This window comes from Myotis daubentonii, chromosome 1, assembly GCF_963259705.1.
Source record: "Myotis daubentonii chromosome 1, mMyoDau2.1, whole genome shotgun sequence".
Taxonomy (NCBI): Eukaryota; Metazoa; Chordata; class Mammalia; order Chiroptera; family Vespertilionidae; genus Myotis; species Myotis daubentonii.
Window position 1 is genome coordinate 138570942 of NC_081840.1, and position 25887 is coordinate 138596828.

At 44.1% G+C, this 25887-nt stretch overlaps 1 pseudogene; it reads right to left on the reverse strand.

Moving 5' to 3' along the window:
• Window positions 1-8173: 8173 nt before the first annotated feature.
• Window positions 8174-25887, reverse strand: part of LOC132235491 (N-acylglucosamine 2-epimerase-like) — a 134062-nt pseudogene continuing 116348 nt past the window's right edge.

The following is a 25887-nucleotide window of genomic DNA, read 5'->3' on the forward strand; positions in this document are numbered from 1 at the left end:
CATAGTTTGTATGTTCTATGTATTATATACTGTATTCTTAACAAAATAAGCCAGAAAAAAGAAAATATTAAGAAAATAATAAGAGAAGATGCACTCACAGTATTTGTGGTGGAAAAACCTGTATATAAGTAGACCCATGCAGTTCAAACCTATGTATTGGCCTTAGACTTGAGCAACAGGGGCCCTTGTGCTGGGTCCTGCTCTTTAGATGGTGTCACTTGGCCAGAGGTCAGTGGGGCCAAGGTAATCTGTCAACTGGGAGCCCATGTCTCCTATGCTCTAGCCCCCAGAATGGCCTGCTCAGATGTCCCCTAAGCTCACTTTCATGGTCTATGTAGACCTCCTCTCCTGGAAGTTCTCTTGATGGTGGGAATACATGGTGGTTGTAAGCATCTCTAGACCTTAGGTGGGGCAAAGGGGAGGGGCGGTTGTTTGCAGGGGTGTGGGGTTGAGCTCTGACATCAGCTAGGGGTGTCCACAGCCTGCTCACAAGACTCTTCATGGAGGGAAATTAGAAGTGGAAGAAAAGGGAGAAGGGTACAGGCTGGTGGCCCAGAGCCTTCCTATGCTGCTGGTTCCCATGTGAGCCTTGGAGGAGTTCAAGAATTCTAAATTTATCCCAGGTCTCCATGTCCTTTAAGCAGTTGATATAGAAGGCTTGAACCTATTTAATATTTTGTAAGCCTGATTTTTAAATTTTTATCTTCATATATATGGTGTATGGGTCTCCATCTCTACTCTTGGCCAGGCCCTACAAATGTAAAGAGCAGACTTCATGCCAAACATGAAGCTGATCAGATAGACTGCAGTCAGATGATGAAGGTCTTGATATATTATGCCAAGTAGCAACAGGGAGGTAACACATTTTTGCAAAGATTTCTCACAATGAGATCTATTTTTGTACAAGACAACTCTGTGGGCAGAGTGAGGTGTGAACTGAGGAGGTCCTCAGACAGCGAGTTATTTAGAGGCTGTTGCAGTTGATGAGCTCACAGACAATGAGGAACTGACTAAAGGCTGTGGAAGAGGCCGTGAACGTGAAGGTGAGATGAGTAGTATCTGGATTTGAGGAACATTTATGAGGTAGAATCAGTAAGCTTTCTGATTCTTAGGTTAATGGGTAGAATGACAGAATGGGAGGTGGAGAGTTGGGAAAACAGCATTCAGAGGAGGAACTGATAAGATCTTATTTTGTTGTTGTCTGGGAAACTAAAGATGATGATACTATTGATGAAGATGGGAAGGCAGAGAGGGTTTTTGAAAAAGATAACTTTTTCAGCTTCAAGTACCCTAAGTTGGAGGTGTCTCTAGATAAGAAGGGGCAGGTGTGCTCACTGGGAAGAGGGGTCAGAGCTGCACCTAAACCTTTGTCCTTCCTCACCCCGTAAACCACACGTGTTGTAGCGCATGAGAGTAGATCAACATTTTATACAAAATGAATGATCAACCAACATTAATTATCATTTTGACTAAGCAAATTAAATGCTTGCATTATTTTAATATTTTAAACTTAGTTTATTATGAATTCAACATTTTAGATCATACTAGTATTTCATATCATATGAAGCTACTGGGTGATTGAATAAACTGTCTAGAAATTACATTATGATGGGATAAATGTGCATTTTATTCCTTTGATGTAACTGATTTGTACTGCAAGACATTTCCATCACAGACTATTTTTACTGGTCAGTGGCTTTTCTCTGTATTTTATATCACCTTAATTTAAACCATTTTATGTGGTGGCCTTGTTAACTTGTATAACTTCTATAACTATAAAACATAATTATTCCTCAGACATATCAGATAATGTTATGAAAGTAACATTGAATCAAAATGACTTTCACTGAGTCAGGTAAAAAACGCTAATAATTTCTTTTAAAATTATAGGGCAGGTTATGTTCAGAAAAGAATTAATTATTAACTAGAGAAATGACATTGGATTAGTGCCCAGAATCTTAAGGGAGACCACTGAAGATGCTAACCTGGTTTCCTCTGAGCTGGAATCCAAATCATGTCTTCTTGATATAGCAGTCTCTGATACTAAGCCTGAGGATGATTCTGCTGTCTCCAGGTTCTTCCCCAGAGGACACTGGGAACAGTGTAGTTGATAACTTGATTCCTTGAGGTATTTAGTCCATGCTCAATATATGAACTTTGGGTAGCTATTGGATATATATACACACACATATATATATATGCATATATACATATACATATACATATACACATACACATACACATATACATATACATATACATATACATGTATATCCTATATAATAAAGAGGTGATTGACCATCACTCCAACACACAAAATGGCCTCCCCCATGAGGTCAAAGATGGCCACCACAAGATGGCCAGAAGGGGAGGGCAGTTAGGGGTGATCGGGCTAGCAGGGGAAAGCAATTAAGGGTGACCAGGCTGGCAGGGGAGGGCAGTTGGGGGGACCAGGCCAGCAGGGGAGGGCAGTTGGGGGCATCCAGGCTGGCAGGGGAGGGCAGTTAGGGACAACCAGGTCGGCAGGGGAGGGCAGTTAGAGGTGGCCAGGCTGACAAGGGAGGAAAGTTAGGGGTGACTGGGCCAGCAGGGGAGGGCAGTTAGGGGCGACCCAGCTGGCAAGGTAGGGCAATTAGGGTTTACCGGGCCAGCAGTGGAGGGCAGTTGGGGGAAACCAGGCCAGCAGGGGAGGGCAGTTAGGGGAGACCAGGCCGGCAGGGGAGGGCAGTTAGGGGTGACCAGGCTGGCAGGGGAGTGGTTAGGGGGTGATCAGGCTGGCAGGCAGAAGCAGTTAGGGGCAATCAGACAGGCAGGCAGGTGAGCGGTTGGCAGCCAGCAGTCCTGGATTGTGAGAGGGATCCCAGATTGGAGAGGGTGCAGGCTAGGCTGAGGGACACACACCCCCTGTGCACAAATTTCGTGCACCGGGCCTCTAGTATGTATATGTGTATATATATGTAGGTATTTAACTATAAATATATTTAAAATTTTCACCTATGAAAATGTTGATGATATTTCTCTGCCTAACTCATTATTGCTTTATTTACGCATTTATTTCATACATTTATATATAATATTCTCCTGTGCCAGTCTCTTCTTTCAGGTGACAATTTTATTTTATTTATTTTTTATATTTTCATTTCAGAGAGGAAGGAAGAGGGAAAGAAAGATAGAAACAACAATGATGAGAGAGGATCATTGATTGGTTGCTTCTTGCATGCCCCCTCCCAAGGATTGAGCTTGCAACCCAGGCATGTGCCCTTGACCTGAATCGAACCCAGGGCCCTTCAGTCTGCAGACCAACATTCTAGCCACTGAGCCAAACCAGCTAGGTCTAGGTGACAATTTTACATACCACCGATCAGGCCTAAACCAGCAGACAGACATCCGTCTCACAATCTGGGACTGCTGGCTTCCAACCGCTTGCCTGCCTGCCTGCCTGATTGCCCCTAACCACTCCCCTGCCAGCCTGATCAACATCTAACTGCTCCCCTGCCAGCCCGATCACCCCCAACTGCCCTCCCCTGCTGGCCCAGTTGCCCCAAACAGCCCTCCCCTGCCAGCCTGGTCATACCAACTGCCATCCCCTGTTGGCCCGGTCACCCCTAACTGCCCTCTCCTGCTGGCCTTGTCCCCCCCCAACTGCCCTCCCTTATTGGCCTGGCCCCCCCAACTGCCCTCCCCTGCCGGCCTGGTCATCCCTAACTGCCCTCCCATGCAGGCCTGGTCCCGCAATTTCCCTCCCTCCCCTGTAGGCCCAATCGCCCCTAACTGCCTTCCCCTGCTGGCCTGATCACCCACAATTGCCCTCCCCTGCTGGCCATCTTGTGGCTGTGGGCGCCGCCATCTTTGCGGGCAGGGCAGTCAATTAGCATATTCCCTCCTTATTGGCTGTGGGTGCTGCCATCTTTGTGACAGCATGAGGGTCAATTAGCATATTCCCTCTTTACTAGTAGGACTAGAGGCCCGGTGCACAAAAACTTGTGCACTCGGGGGGGAGGGGGTTCCTCAGCCTGGCCTGTGCCCTCTCGCAGTCTGGGACCCCTCAGGGGATGACCACCTGCTGGCTTTGGCCCGCTCCCTGGGGGGATTGGGCCTAAAATGGCAATCAGACATCCCTCTGGCAGCCCGGCAGCCCTCGGGGGATGTCCACATGCCAGCGGGAAGCAGGCCTAAACTGCAGTCGGACATCGTTAGCGCTGCTGAGGAGGCAAGAGAGGCTCCCACCACCACCACTGTACTGGCAGCCATCAGCCTGGCTTGTGGCTGAGCAGAGCTCCTTCCATGTGAGAGCACCCTGACCACCAGAGGGCAGCTCCTGCATTGAGCGTCTGCCCCCTGGTGGTCAGTGTGCGTCATAGTGACCAGTCATTCCCAGTCCTTCTGCTGTTAGGGTCAGTTTGCATATTACCCTTTTACTATATAGGATAGAGGCCTTGTGCACGGGTGGGGGCTGGCTGGTTTGCCCTGAATGGTGTCCCGGATCAGGGTGGGGGGGGGGTCCCGCTTGGGTGCCTGGCCAGCCTGGATGAGGGGATGATGGTTGTTTGCAGCTGGTCACACCCCCTTCAGGGTGGGGGTCCCCACTGGGGTGCCTGGCCAGTCTGGGTGAGGGCCTGAGGGCTGTTTTCAGGCTGGTGGGTGACTGAAGCTCCCAATCTCTCCTTTTTTTCTTTTTTATTCTGGGATTTATTTACCTTCTATTGCTGTCACTGGAACTGAGAGCCAGCTTTAGCTCTGAGGCTCGGCTCCAGCTCTGAGACCTCGGCTGCTGAAAGCAGGTATCTGGGTTTGTTTGGCTTCTATAATTGAAACACTGTTGCAGCTCCAGCTCTGAGGCCCGGCTGGCTGAAAGCAGGTTTCTGGGGTTTGTTTAGCTTCTATAATTGCAACATTGTTTCTTAGAGTGCAGCTCAGAGGCTGGCAGCGGCAGGTGGGGAACCTTGGCTTCCTCCATCACTGGAGCAAGCAAGCGTCCTGTTCGCTTCAGCTGCCTGGCTGCCAGCCGCCATCTCGGTTGGCAGTTAATTTGCATATCGCCCTGATTAGCCAATGGGAAGCGTGTTGGAGGTACAGTTAATTACCATGCTTGTCTATTATTAGATAGGATAAGGAGCATATTGGTATAGATATTATTTGATGCTGGTATCTCAATAAAATATTAATATGAATAGAATCTAAACATCCATTATTTTTAAATGTATAGACAAAATTATTAGAAAAAGTACATTGAAAAATACATATTGAAAAAATATGTCAGAATAGTATGACTATAGGTACTTTTTTTAAATTTATGCATAGCCTGTATTTTATAAAATGTTTCCACTGAACATACTATTCTTATATTTGGACAAAGGAAATATGACATTTTTTAAAAACGAAAAAGATTCATGAGGGACATATATAATTGAGGGACAGAGTGATGAGGTCACAAGAGGTCATATGAAGGGTAGTGTATACACATGTATACATTCACTAAAAGGATATAATAAAGCAAAGAAAAAGAAAACTGTCAATGTTTTGCCATCGTTGTGAGAGGAAAGGAAGTTGCAGAAAATACTTGCATTCTGTCTCACTCTTTAAAAAGTCGCTGACTACCAATCTTAACTAGGGATGTATTTGTGTCAGGTAGAAGCATCATTTACTGCACAAGAACCATTTTTACTTCATAATTGGAAGAGTTACCATTTGCATTTCTTTTTAGTATCATTAAAGATTTAAGCACATAGAAAAAAAGTGTAACAGCCACAAGCCCACAATTCATCCTGTCAAAACTTTGCTAGATTAGCTTCAGATATTATTATTGGTGTTCTCAAGTAATATATTGTAGCTTTATAATGGAGGAGGAGGAGGGAAGCCTTCAGGTGTGCCCTGGTTGGAGGTGTTGGCATGAGGCAGCTATCGGTGGGCTGACTAGAAGGGAGCACCTTCTGTATTTAGTCAGGGGTGCATTTTTGGCTTTCTCTGCTCAGTCCCAAGTTGGAAATGGGACAAAAATTATGGAAGTTTTTAAAAAATATTTTTATTGATTTCAGAGAGGAAGGGAAAGGGAGAAAGAAAAACATCAGTGATGAGAGATAATCATTGAGCAGCTGCCTCCCGCACGCCCCATACTGGGGATCAAGCCTGCAATCCAGGCATGTGCCCCAACTGGGAATTGAACTCCTGTAACCTCCTGGTTCATAGGTCGGTGCTCAACCACTGAGCCATGCCAGCCAGGCAAAAATTAGGGAAGTTTTTAATCAACTCCTGGCCATTTCGGGTCAGTTGTTATAAACATTATTGTTTAGCCTTTTGGATTGTCATTAAAGATAGAGATCTGACTTCCTGCAAATCTTAAAACAGGCTGGCTTCCTGGCCTGTTTAAGGGATGGCTGAAGGTTATGGATCAGAGTTCTGTTTTTAATATATGTTCTGGCCATTGTATATTTAGTCCCATGATACAAAAACCTCAAATTCATTCATGTTTATGTATGGAATGGTATTGCATTGTATGACTATCCAACAATTTATTTATCCATCCTACTGTTACTATAAACTCTGATGCCAGCTTCTCACCATCAAGATCAGTGCTGCAATTAATATTCATGTCTGCTTATAGAAGAAATACTCTTTTATCCAGTGATTCATGCCAAACTTTCCTGGTTTATGTCCATTTTTTTGTGTTAGGACCAGAAAGATCTGATAACTTTTTATTAGTTGGCCTTTCCCTTTGGTCAATCTAGAGCTGAATCACAGACCGCTAGAGTCAGGAAACACTGCCCTGGACCTCCAGAGCCTGCAGATGCAGAGGTAGGCCAGAACATCACATTTGCTTGGTGTTTGAATGCCTATGAGGAAAAAAAAAATCATTATTTCTCCTCCTTTTGCAAAAATATAAGTTCCACTCCGCCCCCCCCCCTCCTTCTCTTCATCTGGAATCACTCGGGATGGCATCTCCACCACTTCTCCAGGACAGGAACCCCTTTGAGCTGGTCAGTCATTATAAATAGCCTTTATTCAGGACATTATCACATAAAGCTCACTCAGTGTGAATGTTTTCGGTCAAGGCCAGGTGACCAATAGATACTTAACTGGGAGTTAAATTGACCGCAAGTTCAAGATGAGCCCTTGGTATTGAATAATTGTCAACACTGTTATTTTATGTTCACCCTCTCCTGTAAAAGCTCTACTGTATATTGAATATTAGTATTGTAATACACCTTTTATACATATGTGCTTTCTAGGAGTTTCATAGTTTTTACTCCGGAAAATCACTTAATACACACTCATGTGAATAGTAAATATTTATTTCAAAGAAATAGTAAAAAATAAAAACATATCAAATAGGAAAGATAAAGTTGTGATCCTTACTTATGTGACCAAGTTTTAAAAACCCAACCTCTTAAATCACAATCCTTTTTATTTTTGTATATCCCACTACATTATTTCTTGCGTGAACTTTTGAAAACAAAAAAAAAACTTTCTAACAAATCTTATTGTCTCTGGGCTGGCCCCCTTTCAGTCTGTTCTTTCAACTGCCATCAGGGTGATGTTTCTAAAATGAAAATCTACTTACCCCCTGCTTGAAATCCAGTGAGGCTTCTTATTATCTGTAGGATAATAGTAACTGCTTAGTCTGATATGAAAGGTCCCTTGTGGCCTGAACACTGCTCTGAGCTCACCTGGCCCTCTCCAGTATAACTGCGCTCCAGGTGGCCTGTTCTCCAGCTCCACCCACGCTTCCCAAAGGTGACACAAAGCCCTGGGCGCTTTGCCTAGAATATTCCCTATTCCCTATTTATTGGTCTTTCTCGCCCTTCAGGACTCACCTACAGTGGCCTGCTCTGTGAAGCTGTTCCAGAGCCCACTCCCATATGTGCCCTGAAACTACATATACCAAAGGATTTTGTAATTAAAAACATTGGTCTCCCCCACTAGACTGGGGGTTCTTTGAGGGCAGGGACTGTCTTGAAATGCCAATCCCTTTTTCAGCTCCAATTTAAACCAAAAAAGTATTGACACATGTAAATGTGCATACAAACCTGTATATTAAACCCTGCTCTCCAGGTGGCTCCCAGACGCTCTGTGAGCCCTCTTCCTGGCTCAGCAGACGCGCTGCTGCCAACAGCCGGTGCTTCCAGTGGCTCTTAAATGACCACGGAGGCTTATTCTTTTTTTTTTTTTTCAGAGGAACAGGCTCAGCTTTATTTTGCGGTTCCGCGGGCGGGGTCGGCAGGTGGGGACCCGGCGCTCTGGGCAGGGATCGGGGCGTGGACAGGGACAGCGGCTCAGCGGCTCAGCAGAGCGTCCAGCATCTCTTCGCACATGGCTAGGCACCGGCACGTGGAAGCAGCCTTTGAAAGGACCTCCCTTGAAGGTGAGGGCAACCGTCCCATCTCTGTTTAGGTAGCCAAACCATTCCCCATGCTCAGGATCGCGAAACTGGCGGAAGGTGTACTCAGCCACCTGGTAGAAGAAGTGCAGTAAGGAGGGTCCCCACTGTCGCTGTAGCCCATAAGTAAGGCAATCATGGCTTCACTGTGCGGCCACCAGAGCTTTATGGCCCACTCCAGCTGGGTAGGGCAGAGGCCATCCACCTCCTGGAAGTACAAGAGGCCTCCGTGGTCAGGATCCCATCCAGAGCGGAAAGGTAACAATAGGAACTTGTCAATAATGTGGGCTCGAAGTTCAGGGTCACCTTTCCGGATGGCGTGACCGAGCAGGAACCAACCAGCTTCTAGTGCGTGGTCTGCATCCTGGTGTCTCCCCAGGCAACTGGTGAGTTCCTTGCCATCCTCTGACACATTCTCCAGCACAGCCTGCCCATCCCTCTGGACATGCTGCAGAATCCTCTGGGCGCACCAATCATCCAGCTCCGCGTACTTGCTCGCCATCTCCTTGTCTGCCTCCCTGAGCTGCTCCACCAGGTTGAACAGCATCATGGGGACCGCCATGGACTCTGAGGCTGGGGCCCCTGGGAGCCAGGGCTGGCCCAGTCCCGATGGGTCTTTCCGCACCCAGTGGACGATCTGATCCATCATCTCCACAGCTTCGCTCTGGTAAAGTGCTTCCCCTGTCACCCTCCACAGCTCATCCGTGGCCATGATGTAGAAACACTCGCTAAAGATGGTTCGCTGCACCTTGACCGGGCGGCCATCCCGCGTCAGGACCAAGGCACACTTCTTCCCAGGAGGTGTCACTCGGGCGTAGCGCAGCAACAATTCGCCACCTGCTTTAGCTGAATCCAGAAGTTCAGGGCGGCGGAAGCGCTCAAATCTGCGCTACAAGCGACAGTACATCCACACCCGCCTCCCCTGCAGCCAGACATACTTGAGGTCGTCATACACCTTCCCGTTGCGGCCGAGGCAGGTGAAGAAGCCCCCATGTTCCTGGTCGTGGGAGTGCTCCATCCAGAAAGCCACCACGCGGTCCAGCGCCTGCTCCACGTGCTCCTTCCAGGCTTGCAGAGTCTCTCGCTCCTTCTCCCTGTCCTCTCCTCCAAGAAGCCAAACGGAGCGGGTCACGGTCCCGTGACTGTCACTCAGCTGATCCAGCTTTCAGATGCTTATTCTTTGAAGAGGTCAGCACAGGCATCACCAAGTGTTTGTGAGTGTGTGTGTGTGTGTGTGTGTGTGTGTGTGTGTGCGCCTGACTTTTAGCTCCTCTCTGCCACTTGCTTTCTGAAGTTGGACATGTGATTTAACCTCAAGGCTTCAATCTCCTCATGAGGATGTGAGCTTAGTTATGTTTTGGGATCTTGGACAAGTTATTAAAAATCTCAACCTAAGATTCATCAAGAATAAGACTATTTCTCTTTACAGCATTTCCTATCTTTAGCATCCAGGAAAATACCTGACTCAGTAAATGTTTACTGAATAACTTGAAGGAAGAAAGCAATGAAAGCGGAAGGAAAGTGGGGAGGGAGGGAGGAGTTTGGGAGGGAAGGAGTGGAAAGGAAGGAAGAGGACATGCAACAATCTGAGGCATTTCTTGATGTCAACACAGGTGAGGGAATACCTAGGCAACCTTGGAATTCTGTTGGAAAAAAAGAAATAGGAGGAAACTGATGCTGTGTAGGCAACTAACAATGTTCACACCAAAAAATGTCTAGTGGGACACAAAATTAATCAGACATGAAACTTGCTCCAAAGGAGTTTTCCTTCTAGTAAAGGAGATTAAAACATGGGTCCTCATAAAACTACTAAGTCAGTAGTGAGAACTGTCTGGGGAAATAGACCTTCTGTAAATGTTAATTGAATGAATAAATAAAAGAGCAAACAGAAGTACAGATAAAGTTCTTATAGGACTCCAGAAGTGGAAGAAATTCCAACTAGCTGAAAGGCTATGGGAAGGGGGAAGCAATGCTTGACCTTGACCTTGAGGTTAGGGAGGATTTGGATAAAATGGATAAGGAGCAAGAATTAGAGGTGATGGGAAGATGGGGATATTCCAGGTAGGGTGAAAAGTGGGAAGAATGAGTGGGAACTGGGATTACTTCAGTGTGGCCAAACAACTCAGTTTTAATGGCTCAAAGAAAGACACATGTAAATGTGCATACAAACATGTATATTAAACCCTGCTCTCGAGGGTTCTGTCACTAGAAATTCTAACAATTTAGATGTATTGTTCACTCATATTGTTTTTCTACTATTACGGTAACCATCCAATATCATTTCTATCTCTCCAAAAGCTTAACAATATATTCGGAAGTAACCAAAGGAATAGTAGTCACCATACTGATAAATAACTATTGTAGCTCTAACCTCATTACATGCAGCAAAAAGGAGATTGGGACGTGAGCTCCCAAGTTGGGCAGCTGGCAGAGGTTTCATGTCCTTGTTTCCTAATGGGGGATTGAAAATTCTGCAATCAGAGTAAACCAAAGGCTGAATGAGGTGCTCAGATCAGCAGGCATAGCGAACCAGATAGTGACTTAAATGTTACTGTACCTGATCACATGGAAGGCACTTTCTGCTTATGTTCAGAAGTCTAAATTTCTATAGAGAAAGAATATTTTCCAGTCTTCAAAGCTTAACCTTTAGTGGTCATGACAGCTACATTTGTGTGCTCCTCACGGGTCCTTAATAGATGAGGTTGAGTATGACACTGAGAGAGGAAAACAATGTTTTCTGCTTTATAGACATTTAAAAATGTTAAATAACATGGTATTTTTCTTTCTAGTAACATTTTTTTTTAATTTAGAGTAGATTTGTGAATTTTTTTTTGGATTATAAGCAATCACATAAAAGATAGTAAAAGGGGAAGTTCAATATGTTTTTAAAATATTATGACAAAAACTATTTCCTTATCTCTATAAACTTCTTATTTTCAAATGTTCACAAATCACATTGATTCTCTGGGGTAATTTAAATACAGAGTTTAAAAATCCTCTTGTTTGACAACAGAATGAGAGTATATGAGATTCTAAGAGATTTATGTTACTTAGCTTTCCATAACTACTGGTTACCCCTGATGCTATGCCTGGTACCAGCTGGGTACTGGGGATATAATAGTAAAGAAACTTCCTGTATCATAGGAAGGTCAGGAGAAGCAGGCAGGGCCACACAATTTTGGGCCATCCAGGTAAAGATAACGGGAAACAAATGTCTTTAAGAGCTTGCAGGAAGGCACGTAACCCTTCTTGAGAGTCAAGGAAGGATCCTAGAAGACATGCCAAGCAGTTGAGTAAATCAAAGGAAAGGGTTGAAGGTGAAGTTCTGGGACAGAAAGACCAGCATATTCAGAGGCTGCAGGTGAGAGAATGCAATATTTCAAGGAGTCGTGAGAAAACAAACCTAGCCAAACTCATTCATCATACCGCCCAAGTTCCAAATGCAATGTGTCATATACATATTATATTTCTGAAGCAGAAATAGCCTTCTTTGACTGATACTGCTTTTCAAAACTGATTGATGAAACAATCTTTAAAATGTTAATCCACTGTAATTGTTTTGGAGTATTTTCTTCAAGATAGAAGTTTATGGAAAGTCTTTTATCTTCTATTTGGCATTTGCCATTGGTAAATAAATCCTCTTTGAAACATAATTGGCCATTTGAGGAAAATTAAATCCCTTTCCTTGCCATTGGTAGACAGCCCAATGGGCTATCTGTGCTGGAATTCCTCATGAATTTGCAGGCCTCAGCTCACCCAAGTGTCCACTGAGTTCCTGTTGGAGGAGGCACCTTGGCCAAGGTCTCAGATTCTGGGGGTAGAGCAAGATGTAGCTAAACTCAGGTTTTAAAGTCCCTATCCAGTGTTGTTTCCCTAATATATGAAGTGTTTAGTCCTAAATTTTCCAACAAAGGCTTTATAGGGGTCCGATAGTTCTTTTGTAAAGCATCCACTGTGACATCATCCTTTGTTTCTACTTGCATTGTCCCCCACGTGGATATTCCAGTTAATTAATGAAAGGTCAGGTGACAAATGATTTGCTTTCCAATGGGATCTTGATATAAATTGTGGAGAGTGATTATGTGTGCATGGCTTGGGGACAGCCTGCATTTACATGGCTAATTATGATGCTCAGCTCTTGTGAGCCAGCGCCGTTGGGTCAGGTCAGGACAGGGACAAGGAGAAACCACCAAGGACAAAACACAAGACACCCAAATTATGCTCCTTGATAACTGAACAGCCAGAGGCACATTTTAGAGAAAGCCCAGTAACTTGTTATTACAATTCTCAGGGTCCTTTTACTTAAGGCTTCAAATGGCCATAGAACCAAGTGACATGAAAGAGATGAGCTGCAGGTCACAAGAGGCTATTTTTTATAAAGTTCTTCACAGTGTGAGGGGGTAAATGAACTCTCAATGACCAATAAATGGGAAGTTCCTTTTACATGTCTCTAATTCTACTAATACTCTTCCTGAGACCAAATGAAGAAACTCTCTTCTCTATTTTCCTTCCTCTGGTTGCCAAGTAAATTTATAAGAGAAAACGAATGACTTCTGTTTTATTGAGGGTCTTTGGGTGTGTATTTTTGTTTGTTTGCTTGTTTGTTTTATTTTGTTATGCACTGGACCTAGTTAAGTCATCAAGATTAGAGGCTTGTGATTTTTACCAGTGTTGATGAACTATGTTTTTAATCTTTGGTGATTCAACTTTTGATGTTGATCTCTGTGTGGGTTACCTGGGATTTTACAGAACACTAATCACCTGCAGCAGAAAACTACCATTTCTTAGCTTCTCCCTTCTCTGTAAGCATATCATTCAGAACCTCCTTTGAAGGCAGGCTCTGAATCAGACAATTTTGTGTTCCTATCTCAGTTGAGCCTCTCTACAGCTGAAAGACACTGGGAGAGTTTATTTAAACTTTCTAAGACTCAATTTTTTCACCTCTACAACTGGGGTGACTATAGTGTCCACATTAAAAAGAAAAAAATTCCTTAGCATCATTACCAAGCTGTTGTATGAGCATTTGGAAGTTGTTATATATAAACACATATTTTAAATGAATCAGTACTTTTCTAGGCGAAGAGTACATATTTTTTAAAAATCTGTCATTTTCTTTTTCAATTTTAGAGAACTATGTTGTGCATAATTACTATTTAAATCACTTGTAACACAATATTGAAGGCAAAATTAGAATTTGCTTTTTAATTAACTCTCAGTCAAAAAATAAAATGGAACTTTGTTTTCCTCTTCTGGTTAAAAAAGTATGGTCTCTACATCACAGGGTCTTGGTGAGGATTCAATGAGGTAAAATGGACAAAGCCCTTAGTAAGGTTCCTAGCCCATCCTAATCCTTACAATAAAAACCTAATATGCACATCGACTGAACAGCAGAACGACCAGTCACTATGACATGCACTGACCAACGGGGCAGATGCTCAACGCAGGACCTGCCCGCAGGCCCCAGGTCAGTCAAGGCGGTTGCTAGCGGCCCTCCCCCCATTGATTGCCCTGCTGGTCACCCTGCAGAGTGAGGCAACTGGCAGTGGTGGAAGGGGGTGGGGCCAGCCGGCAAGTGGGCAAGTCCCACCCCCTGACCGCCTCACCGGTTGCCTCTGCAGCCGATCTGTAAGGTGACCAGCAGGGTGATTGGGGGGACCCTGCTGGCACCCGCCTTGGCTGGCCTGGCGCTGCCCCCTCACCACCCCCTACCCCTGCTGTCACTGCCGGTCGCCTCCCTCTGCGGATGGAGTTAACTGCCCCCCCCCCTCCATAGCCCCACCACCACAGAGGAAAGTGACTGGCAGCCACGGAAAGGAACAGGCTGACAAGCGGGCGGTGCCAGGCCAACCAAGGTGGGTGCCAGTGGGGGACCCCTGATTGCCCCACCAGTTGCCCCACAGATGAGCCCTGATCACTGGCCAGGCCTAAGGACCCAACCCATGCACGAATTTTATGCACCGAGCCTCTAATAACTCAATAAATGTTATCAAAATATTAGTGGTCTGGTGCATGAAATTTGTGCACAGAGGGCGTGTGTCCCTCAGCCTGGCCTGCACCCTCTCCAATCTGGGATCCCTTGAGGGGTGTCCAACTGCTGGGGGATGTCCCTGTGGGATCAGGCATAAACTGGCAGTCGGACATCCCTCTCGCAATCAGAGACCACTGGCTCCTAACCACTCTGCCTGCCAGCCTGCTTGCCCCCAAATGCCCCCCCACTGGCCTGATCGCCCCTAAATCCCCTCTCCTGCTGGCCTCATGACCCTCAATAGCCCTCCCCTGCTGGCCTCATGGCTCCCAACTTCCCTCCCTGGCTGGCCTCATGCCCTACAACTGCCCTCCCTGGCTGGCCTCATGGCCCCCAACTGCCCTCCCTGGCCAGAGGCCCTCCATGGCCAGGAGGCCCTCCCTCCGTGGCTGGGTGCTGCCAAGACAGCCAGACCACCAGACAGAACATCCACTGTCATTGCATGCAGTTGCTTTAGTTACATCATAAATTCCACCCTCAACTCCATTCAGTAGGAAATGCCAACTACTTGGAACCTATGGAATAACGCCTGTTCATTCCCTGCAGGTGTCTGAGCTGCATATGTGGGAAAAGGTAGGATGTGTGTGTTATCTAATCTAATAAAAGAGAAACATGCAAATTGACTGCACCTCCGCTACACCCTAAGCCATGCCCACCAGCCAATCAGAGTGACTATATGCAAATTAACCCAACCAAGATGGCGGCTGGCAGCCACGGAGTGGGAGCAAGCAGGAGGCTTGGTTGCCCCGGCGGTGGAGGAAGCCAAGCTTCCCGCCTGCCCTGGCCAGCTGTGGTCTCTGCTCAAAGCAACAAAGTTTCAATTATAGAAGATAAATAAATCCCAGATACCTGCTTCCAGCCAGCCTTCACTGGGAGCTTGGGTGGCTGGGGGCCATCAGCCCCTCACCCAGACTGGCCAGGCACTCCAGTGGGGACCCACACCCTGAGGGGGGGTGTGGCCAGCCTGAAAACGGCCCTCAGGCACCCCAGTGGGACCCCCACCCTAATCCAGGACACCCTTCAGGGCAAACCAGCTGTTCCCTACCCATGCTCCCGAGAGCTCCCACTCCTGGCAGGTGAGCATGTGACCCTCCCAGGTGGGAAGAGAAGCCGGCGGCCGTGAAAGGTAGGGTCCTCCCCAAAAGGTACCTGTGAGGCAGCGGGCAATATGGGCTTTCCCCTGTGTGTGTGGTTTCTGAACTGCATCACCTGGACCTCCAGCCTCTTTAACATCTTGAGACTCAGAGGAGGGCTGTGCCATAGACCCCACTCTCAGAATGCACTGGCAAGGCGATCATCTGGCAGCACCGGAGGCTGCACTTGGGGCTCCATGATTCATCCCATCCTTGACCTGCCAAGGGCTGTGAGGCCTGCCAGGTGCCCTGCAAGACTGCTCCTCCCATTCATGCCTGGCCTGGCCAGGAGGCCCTCCCTCCAGGGCCAGGCATGGAATGCTTGCCTCATTGCCACGGCAATAAAGCAAACATTCTGCTAGGCTGCTCACGCTGCCCAATCTCAGCGGCTGCCCCCCATCAGGACTGGGGGACTCCAGCCAGGCTGACAGGACTGGGCGCCACCATCTTGTGGTTATGGGCACCACCATCTTTGTGATAGAGTGATGGTTAATTTGCATAGTGCCCTTTTATTAGATAGGATAATCTGACTGGTAAAATAGAATTTTTAAAATTTCCTAGAAAGCACTTGCCATTTAAAAAATTCATAACTGCACAAACCCTGAGTTTCATTACTGAGAGGTAGTCAACTTCAGTTCTAGGTATTGAAGCATATATTTCTTTAACATTAGGTTGTCAATAAGTGATCATGTTGGTGATATTTGTAGGTAATGCCATGCAGAAATTTTATGTAGATGAAAATAGCTCATTTTTGAAGAATAAATGATGTTTTCTTACTGTACTACAAAGTAACATGAGCGAGAAGGGACTGTTTGTGAGATCTGTAAATCTCTTTATGCATAGCGTGCTTTCAAGAGCCCTCCTGTTAACTTGGTTTATTGATGTAGACATCCTTAAGCTAATAATAGTATGACTTCTGGTCATAATAATATTTGAATCTTTGAATGCTACTTTAAAAAAAAAGTTGTATCATGAAAAATTTCAAAAATATACAAAAATAAAGAGAATATTATAATAAGTCTGTGTACATATCATCCAGCCTCAACAATTAATAATACATGGTCAGTTATTTTTACGTTTGAGTCTTTTTCCAGCTTTTTTGAGATATAATTAATATATAACATTATGCAAGTTTAAGGTATACAATGTGATGATTTAATACATGTATATATTGTGAAATTATTACCATAATAGTGTTAGTTAACATCTCCATCATATCTTATAATTACCATTTTTTGAGTGTGGTGAGAACATTAAAGATTTACTTATCAAATTTCAAGTGTATAACAGTATTGTTAACTATAGTCACCATGCTGTATATTTTATTCTCAGAACTTATTCATTTTATTACTGGAAGTTTGTGCTCTTGGACCAACATCTCCTCATTTCCCCCACTTTCAGACTCTAACCACAACCACTCTACTCTCTTCTTCCCCATATAAATGAGATCATACAGTTTTTGTCTTCCTTTGTATGACTCATTTCACTTAACATAATGCCCTCAAGGTTCATCCATGGGCACTTAGGTTGCTTCCATGTCTTGGCTATTGTAAATAATGTTGCAATGAACATGGGTGTGCATATATTTTTTTTAGTTAGTGCTATTGTTTACTTTGGTTTCAGGTCTTACATTTAAGTCTTTAATCCATTTTGAGATAGTTTTTGTGAATGATGTAAGATAGGATTCCAATTGCATTCTTTTGCATGTGAATATCCAGGTTTCCGAGAAACATATATTAAAGAGACTGTCCTTTCCCCATTGGATATTTGGGCTCTGTCTTCAAATATTAGTTGCCCATACAGGTGTGGGTTTATTTCTGGACTCTCAATTCTGTTTCATTGGTTTATGTGTCTGTTTATATGCCAGTGTCATATACTGTTTTGATTATTGTAGCTTTGTAATATATTTTTTTATCCCTTCACTTGATCCTGTAGCCACAAGGAGGACTTCAAAGTAAGCTACTCTGGCCCAGGGAACCCACTGTCACTGATGGAAAAGCAGCTCACAAGGTGTCCCAATCAGGGACTGGCATTACCTGGAGTTTCTGTGCCATCCCAGATAGCATGTATCCAATATCTGTTTGGTGCTTTGCCCCCTTGATTATTCCATGGCGCCAATGCCTCCCTGGCTAAGAGCTAGATGTCTATGTGAGCCAGTAGCCACATCCGGTTTACGCCTCCCTTCAGTTATCCCCCCTGTTCTTCCAGTTGTGGTACTGTTTCTTCCTGGACAGTTTGCTTCCAGGAGAACATTCAGTCATTCCGTGAGAGTTTAGCACTATTAAAGGCCCTTCTACTGAGCATATTGCTGGCAAGGGAAACAGTGCCTTGGCCAGCAATCCACTGCCTGAAACATGCTGATAGTTCCTAACCATGCACAGTTTTGCATAAAAGTGTCTAGCATGGAAGCACCTATTGTTTGGACCTGGGTTCTTGCCCTCCCGGCTGCTGGGGCTGCTGCTGCCTCCCTCTGACCTGTGACATAGGCTGGCCATGGACAGATTATGATGCACGCGCCTGTCTGAGCTCTGGGCTTGAAGCCAACAGAGGTAATTTAGGCTTCTGTCAGTAAAAGCACTTAAAAGCAAAGGAGATTATTTCATTTTGACCTTTTCTTCCCATAATTCAAATAAGGTGAAATTCATTTTAGTAGTCAGTCATCAAAGGCATTTTGGCTGTTATTATTAAACCCTTGCTTTTAAAAGTAAGAAAATGCTTATTAAGAGGAAATTATTGGGCTTCCAGATAGTCTTCATTTAAAAAGAATCATCCTTAAACAATGTAAGATCACAGAATTTTTAGAGTTGCTTAAACTTTGCTTCCCAACTGGCTTTTAAGTCATTCATTTACAGACCAAAGTGCAGAGAGAAATACATCATTTCTTTCTCCTGTTTGGGAGGTTGCTCTTTTAAGTGAATGCTTATCGATTGTCCAGTCCTTCTGAGGTGCTTGTTTCTCACTGATGGCCATTAGCACTGACCAGAAAGCACTTCAATAAAGCACATAACACATGTGAAATGAAGGCTTGGGGGTAAAAATCTTTCCTACAGTAACTTGATTTGTGGATAAGTAGAGTATAAGGAAGCTGCCTCAGCTGGTTCTGCTGTCTACCTCCTTCTGATGATAAGGGAAGGGACAAAGCAGAGCTCAAGTTTTCACTGGAGGACACATTTTTTTCTTAGACGTTTGCTTACAAAAGCAGAAAAAGCTGCTGTTCATGTTTTCATTTAGTTGACAAAATCGTAGTTATCTATTTTAGGGAGTATTTGATTTTTGTTAACAACTGTGAGTCATGTAATATATAATACATGCTTTGGGTTTCCTTCTGTCAAACTTCAGAACAAAATTTCAGATTTCCTGTAAATGGAATATATGATTTGTCTAATGTAGAATAAATCTGACATATGTTTAAATAAAATGATTGCATAATGAATTACTTTAACCTGGGAACCTGAGATTACTAGAAGTTCTGAAAATGCCTTGGAAAAATATATGCTGATTTTAATGTACATGGTGCAAAGTTTCTTTTGATGATAAATATAGAAGGACATAGTCTTCTATCTGATTGTCAAAGGGCACTTGAATATCGCTTGACATTACCACTTGTATCATGGAGTTACATGGTCGGGGGAGGGGCCTTCTACTCTATGAAGAGCTGTTTATACTTGGCCTGACTCAGTTTCCCACCTTCTAACACCCAAAGTCCTTTGTGGGAGGGCTGAAAAGCTCCAGGTCTTCCTTCCTCAAGGGACCCTTGGCCTTGGTGCTCACCTGGCCCAGCCTGGAGACCAAACACAGCTCTCCCCCAATCAGGTTTTTTTAAATATGTTTTTATTGTTATATTTTTAGAGAGAAAGGAAGGGAGAGTGAGAAAGAGATAGAAACATCAATGAGAGAGAAACATCAACATAGATTGGCTGCCTCCTGCAAGTTCCCTGCTAGGGATCGAGCCCGAAATCCAGGTATGTGCCCTGACTGGGAATCAAACCAGTGACTTCTAGGTTCATGGGTCAATACTCAACCACTGAGCCACACCGGCCAGCCTTCCCAATCAGTTTTGATAAAAAAACAACAACAAAAAACACACAAACAAACAACAACAACAAAAACACTGATAACATTTCCTGATCTTAGTAGCCTTTATTGACTATTTGGGGGCTATAGGGAGGGTCACTCAGGAAGTGACCTTCCTCTTACATCTCACTCTCTGCTGATCTCTCCCTCCTGCCTCTACTTACTGAAGAAGCAGATTCCTCCCCTTGCTCCTCCCTAGGCCTCTTGGAAGTCTCAGCTTTACCCCTGGTTCTTACCTTATCTGGATATTCTCCAAAGGAAGTCTGAAATATGAAATTAATTGCACCTTGTTCCATGCTGTGCAAAGATTTTAGCTTAGGTTCCCAAGACACAGTGGTGTGTTCAGGAAGAGTGCTAGCTCTTATTCTCTATGTGACCTTGTCTACGTCATTTCACCTCTGTATCCTTCAGTTTCCCTATTCGTACGATGGAGATAATAGCAGCCACATCACCTTCCTCAGAGGCTCCCTGCCATGTTAGTCTCATGTGTCCCCCTATGTCCTGGAGGGCAGAGGGGCTCCCGAGACCCGGCCTTCAGCCAAATGCCCACAGGATTATAAAACAGCTGTGCCCATTAAGGCCTCACACAGGAGCCCTTCTTTGGAGGAGCCGAGTACTTCAAGTACAATGACTTAGCACTTTGTAAATGTATGTTTTAATGCAAATATTGCCCATGTTGTCATGTATGTCTGGAATAGTCCAGCCATATCACCCTTCCCCATGCAGGGCCTGAGTAGGCATAAGGGTATTATCAGGCCTGAGAGATTTAGGTGGAGGAACCTGGATGATGATAGGGGGTCTTTATTGAATACTCATATGCCTGAGGCCATTGGGCGCTTTATGTTTATTATCCATTTACTACTCATAACCACCTGAAGATAAGATATTTTTATCTCTAGTTCAGAAAGGAATCTGAATTTCTGAGAGATTAAGTAACTAATTCTAAACTTCCATGTGCCTGACTCCAAAACTCATGATTCTGTTATTCCAATTTAGGGTAGAGGTTGTCATTCATCTTAGCAGAAGGATAGCATCTTACTTTCTTCTCCCGCCTGTTTTCTTCAACCAAAGGAGAGATTTAAACTCAGAGGAGTGATACACTAGAAGGCCTTTAGGGTCACTGCCATCTGCAGTGTTCTGAGAGGTTATAAATACAATTCATCAGCCACAAGCTAAACTCTGTATTCATGAAAAGAATTGTTTTATTCCTAGTTTTGCCTCTTCTTTCAGAACAGTGGTCCCTGAAGTGCGGTGTCAAAGTCAATCCATCAGGGTGTGGGAAGAAAGTATTAGGCAGGAAGAGGAAGCTCTCAGTTTCTTAAGGCCTGGAAATTACCATTCTGTATTCTGATGATCAGATGGTCACAACACCCATTCAGACTCAAGAAGGGGACAGAGAGCTTACCTCTAGATGGAAGGAGTGTCACAGCACCTCAGGCAAAGGACCATTTGTAGGAGCTTCATGCCATATACCACCTTCACCCATGAGCTGGAGTACCTAACCCTCTGGCCACTCTATACTACTTCAAGGTGTTTGTGTGTGTGTGTGTGTGTGTGTGTGTGTGTGTGTGTGTGTGTGTGTGTGTGTTTAATGTATGTCAAATCATTGGAAATAAAGACATAGGCTGTCAATTGAGTTTTACAATTTTCTGCTATAAACCAAGCAGAAAAAAACTTAATGGTGAAGTGAGTGTAGGCTCCCTAGATTCTATCTCATGAAACTAAAAAGAAAGGGTAAATTGGTGATATGTCTTCCCAAATATTCTTAAACATGTAGTTATCCCTACTGGGTAAGGCATGAATTGACATTTTAAGAAGAGCTAGCAGATTCTTTATAGACAGAGCCCTGACTAGGATGTCCAATTTGGCTAAAGCGTAGAGTTCACTGGAAGGAGGGATGAGAGGTGATGCCAGAGAAAAAAGAGGGGAAGGTTACAAATTAGTTTGTTAGGGCGGCTATAACAGAGTTCCGCAAACTGAGCCGCTCAAGCAACAGAAATGTATTGTCTCACATTTCTGGAGGCTGGAAGTCCAACATGAAGCTGTTCGTGGGGCTGGTTCCTTCTGAAGACTCCGAGAGAGAAGCTGCTCCCTGCCTCTCACCCAATTTCCATGGTTTTCTGGCAACCCTTGGTGTACCTAGGCTTATAGAAGCATCACCCTGATCTTTGCCTTCATCTTTACATGGTGGTCAGCTTGTGTATGTTTCTGTTTCCAAATTTTCTCTTTTTGTAAGGATACCAGTCATAGCAAATTGGGGCCTGCCCTAAGGACCTCATTTTTAAAAAATGTTTTTATTGATTTCAGAGGGAAGAATGGAGAGAGAGAGAGAGAGAGAGAAACATCAATGATAAGAGAGAATCATCGATCAGTTGTCTCCTGTACACCCCCTACTAGGGATCAAGCCTGCAACCCCAAGCATGTGCCCTGACTGGGAATCTAATTGTAACCTCCCTGTTCATGGGTTGACACTGAACCACTGAGCAACACTGGATGGCCTAAGGACCTCATTTTAACTAATTACCTCTGTAAAAACCCTATCTCCAAATAAAGTTACGTTCTGAGGGACTAGGGCGGTTAGGACTTCAACATAAGAATTTTAGGGGAATAATTCAACACATAGCAACCTTTTAAACCAGCAAAGGAGTTTAAACTTTGTCATTAGAGTTTTTATTAAGATTATGTAAGATGTTTATGAAAGCACTTTATAAACCATGAGATATACAGATGTGTTATTACTGTTGTAGTTACTATACATTTTACAAATTTTCATCCTGTTTCTTCCAATTTCCCTCTGATTTTTGGACGTCACAGAGCAGGCTGTCAGGCCACAGAAAGTGTGAAGAAGGCAAAGTGCTTCTGCTGCCACCGGGTTATTAAGAGAGGCGGGGGGGGGGGGGTACCTTTAGCACATTCTCGCAAAGAATTAGGATCTACTAATTTCTGCTCTTCTAAGGGAACCCAAGAAACTTACTTCAGAATTTTTATCACACTGATTAAGACAGTCTTATACAGCAAGCCACTGGGCTTATGTATGAAACTGAAATGTTCAGTTCAAGGAGACCTAGCAGCTTCCATTCTCTGCTAATATGAAAAGCCTGAGGATCACTGTCTTCGGAATGTTAGATTTAAAATATCAAAAAGGGTGTATATTAAAAAAGGCAGCTAACAGGGAAGAGTTGTGTTTGACTAAGAATTAAGAATATATTAGCCCTACAAGAAATGTCTTTCTAAGTTATAAACAAAATTAACTTTAAAGTGATTTCTTTTCCTTGCCTGCATATTATTTTTCTGGCAGCAATTTTGTTGGCTTTGAAAACTGTCACCACTGGGTATGTTAGAAATCTCTCGATTGCTTGCTCATCTGCTTATAGCCCACCAGTCCCCCACCCAGCCCCTCATATTTTTACAATAGAAGATCAAAATTAATTTAAACAGGATGGAGAACACCCATAAAACAGAGGAAATAGCATAATAAGAAGCAAGACGCGCATCCATTCTGTATGGATTTGTTGCTCTGTTTAGGTCCATAATGACTTGATTCCCCAATGGATTTGATGTGGTTCATAAAACCACATAAATTACAACAAAATTAAATAACAACTGAGGGAACAGAAGCCAAAGAGAAAACATGGGTAGGCTTTGAAAAGAAAAGCAGAAAACTAGGGTTGGTTTAATGCAGTGAAACACATACAACATGATGCCATGTCCTTGCTGGAGGCGGCCTCAGCTGGTGCGCAGGCTCTCAGAGGCCATGGCCTTTGCCACAAGGGCCTGGGCTCTCTACGCCATTAAAACTCATGTGCTGTTCACCTGGACAGCTTTCCTGTGTCCTTGCCTGTGTCTGCCTTCCATGGGGCCTCATAGAGAACAGTGTGTGGTGATGGGCAGTGGGTGCTCTGTGGTTGGCCTCTCGCGCCATCCCTCAGTGAAAGCCAGTGTTATGATACCAAGGCCTAAATTAAAAAAAATAAAAAAAAAAAGTCAGCAGGTACAGATGTACATGGTTCAAATCAAAACTTTCTGATGGTTTGACTCCATGTCCTTACTGAGAATATCCAGAGCAACATTTCTGAATCTTTAGGAAGTTATGTACTCCTAAAATAAGAAGAATAATGGCAAATATAATTGGACCGCTACTATGGCCAGGCATTGTTTGAAGTGCTTTTCTCAGGTTACTCTGCCTTTCAACCCCAGGAATAAATGCTATTATTACCCCATGATGCAGATTAGGAATTTGAGGCCCTAAAAGGTAGGTAACTTCCCCAAGGTCACACTGTGATGGAACTAGGTATAACTCAGGCAGGCTGAGTTCAGCTGGCTCTTAACCCCTGTACAGAACTGTTCTGCCCATGACAAGCTCTTCGATAACCTGATTAACATCATCAAGTTTGTCTCTACAGACAAATACACCACATGGACAAAATTCCCTGAATTTCTTCCAATAGATTAAGAGTCCCTCCTTGTGAAGACTGAATGATCAAATGTTATTGAGGATATTTCTTTCATCTGGACTTGGTGAGAGTAGAGAGCAGAGAACTGAGGGTCCTGGTGGGTGGCATCTCCTGGGGTATAGACACACTAGGGGGCAGATTAAAGACACACTAGGGGGCAGATAAAAGACAAGTTAATGAGCTTTCAGGGTCAGGTAAGATGTGGGTGAGTCCTCTCATAAAAGGTGAGTGAGTGGTCACTCTCGCCACACAAGCAGAGGAGTTGACCAGGGAGGACCTGCAGAAAACCGCTCAGTGTTTGCCCCATCACATGGATGAGTGAGTGATGGAGGCACCACAGTTTTCTGCCTAAATAATCACTTTATCCAGGAAATACTGTTCCAGGGGCACAAGGTGGCCATATGAAAATTCCAGTAAAGCAACTGCAAAGTAGCTTCCTTTTAATGATGTGGTTTCTGGCAACCTCCCTAGATGAAGTCGCTGAATACTGTGGGAATCCAATTGGCTTGACCTGTGAATAGAATTAATACATATGAGCAATTAAAGGTTGGAGGAAATCTAACAATGATGTTGGTTTTGATTTTGGAAGAATTGACTTCATGCTATCTTTTCTACAATTCTCAAGTATCTACTCTCAAATGTCTACTGAAGCCATATCTCCTGACAATAGGAACAGAAGTAGTGCATTTTTCTTATCAGTGACATTGAATTTAACCAAAGATAGTGTGAATTTATTGGGTTACCACCTCAAAAGAGGGGGGTGGGAAACACATCACAAGAAACTGAAATGCTCAGCGACTGAGCAGGCTCCTGACGCTTACCCTGGCAGTGGTTTCCAAAGCACATTCTGAGTAAGCATTTGTGATCATGAAGTGGTACTGAGCACAAATAATTTTCTAAAAAGATTAATGCTGGTTATATCTAATGGTGTGACAGATACTCGTCTAAAACCTTTGCATGGCTAAATTAATTTATCCTGAACACCCCTGAAATAGGTAGTAGTAGTAGTATCCCTATTTTACAGCTGCAGTAACTGAAGCCCCATGGGGAAGCATTTTTCCGGCCAGATTTCTCTACAAGGTGGTCGAGGACACTTTTCCATGTGGAAAAGCTGGACTACATTAACTCACCGACCTAGGAAGCCAGATTATCAGAAGGAAAGTCATAGTTTAGATGGGATATCTGGTAAAACAGTGGACTTACAATTTGGAGTAAAAGTAATAGCCATCATAAAAAAATGAGACAGAACACAAATATCTTGTTGATCCTATGGTGCACTGCCCAGGCCCGGCTTCAGACCTAAGGCTGGCTTTTCCCCAGCTGCTGGGAGTGTCACTGCTGATGCCTCAAGGCTGAGTCCCATGCCAACAGTATGCCCCTTCAACAAGGGCAGCCAATATCCTGTGACTGGTCCCTATGGGGTGCATGGACCCAGTCCCCGTGCCTCACTATGGGACATCCCTTAAAGGCCACCTCAGTGCCAGAGTTGCCCCTGGGTCAGCTGAAAACTCTTTTGAAATGGAATAGCAGTTCAATTTCTTCCTCTGCTATATCCTGCTGCCCTCATGCCCTATAATGGTACTGCTCTCAAGGGCACTCTTCAATAAATGTCACGCACACACATTTTGATCTCAGAATCTATTTCTTGGGGAACTTGACCTATGATATCTGTCTGGTTTATAATATTCCTTTCTTTAATTTTAAGTCAGTGAAATAGAACTTCTTCATTTCACATAGTTTGTTCATTTTTTAAAAATGTATAGATCTATTTTTCTTGTATCCCATTGCTTCATGGAAGAAATACATCTTTAGTTGCATCTTGATGAA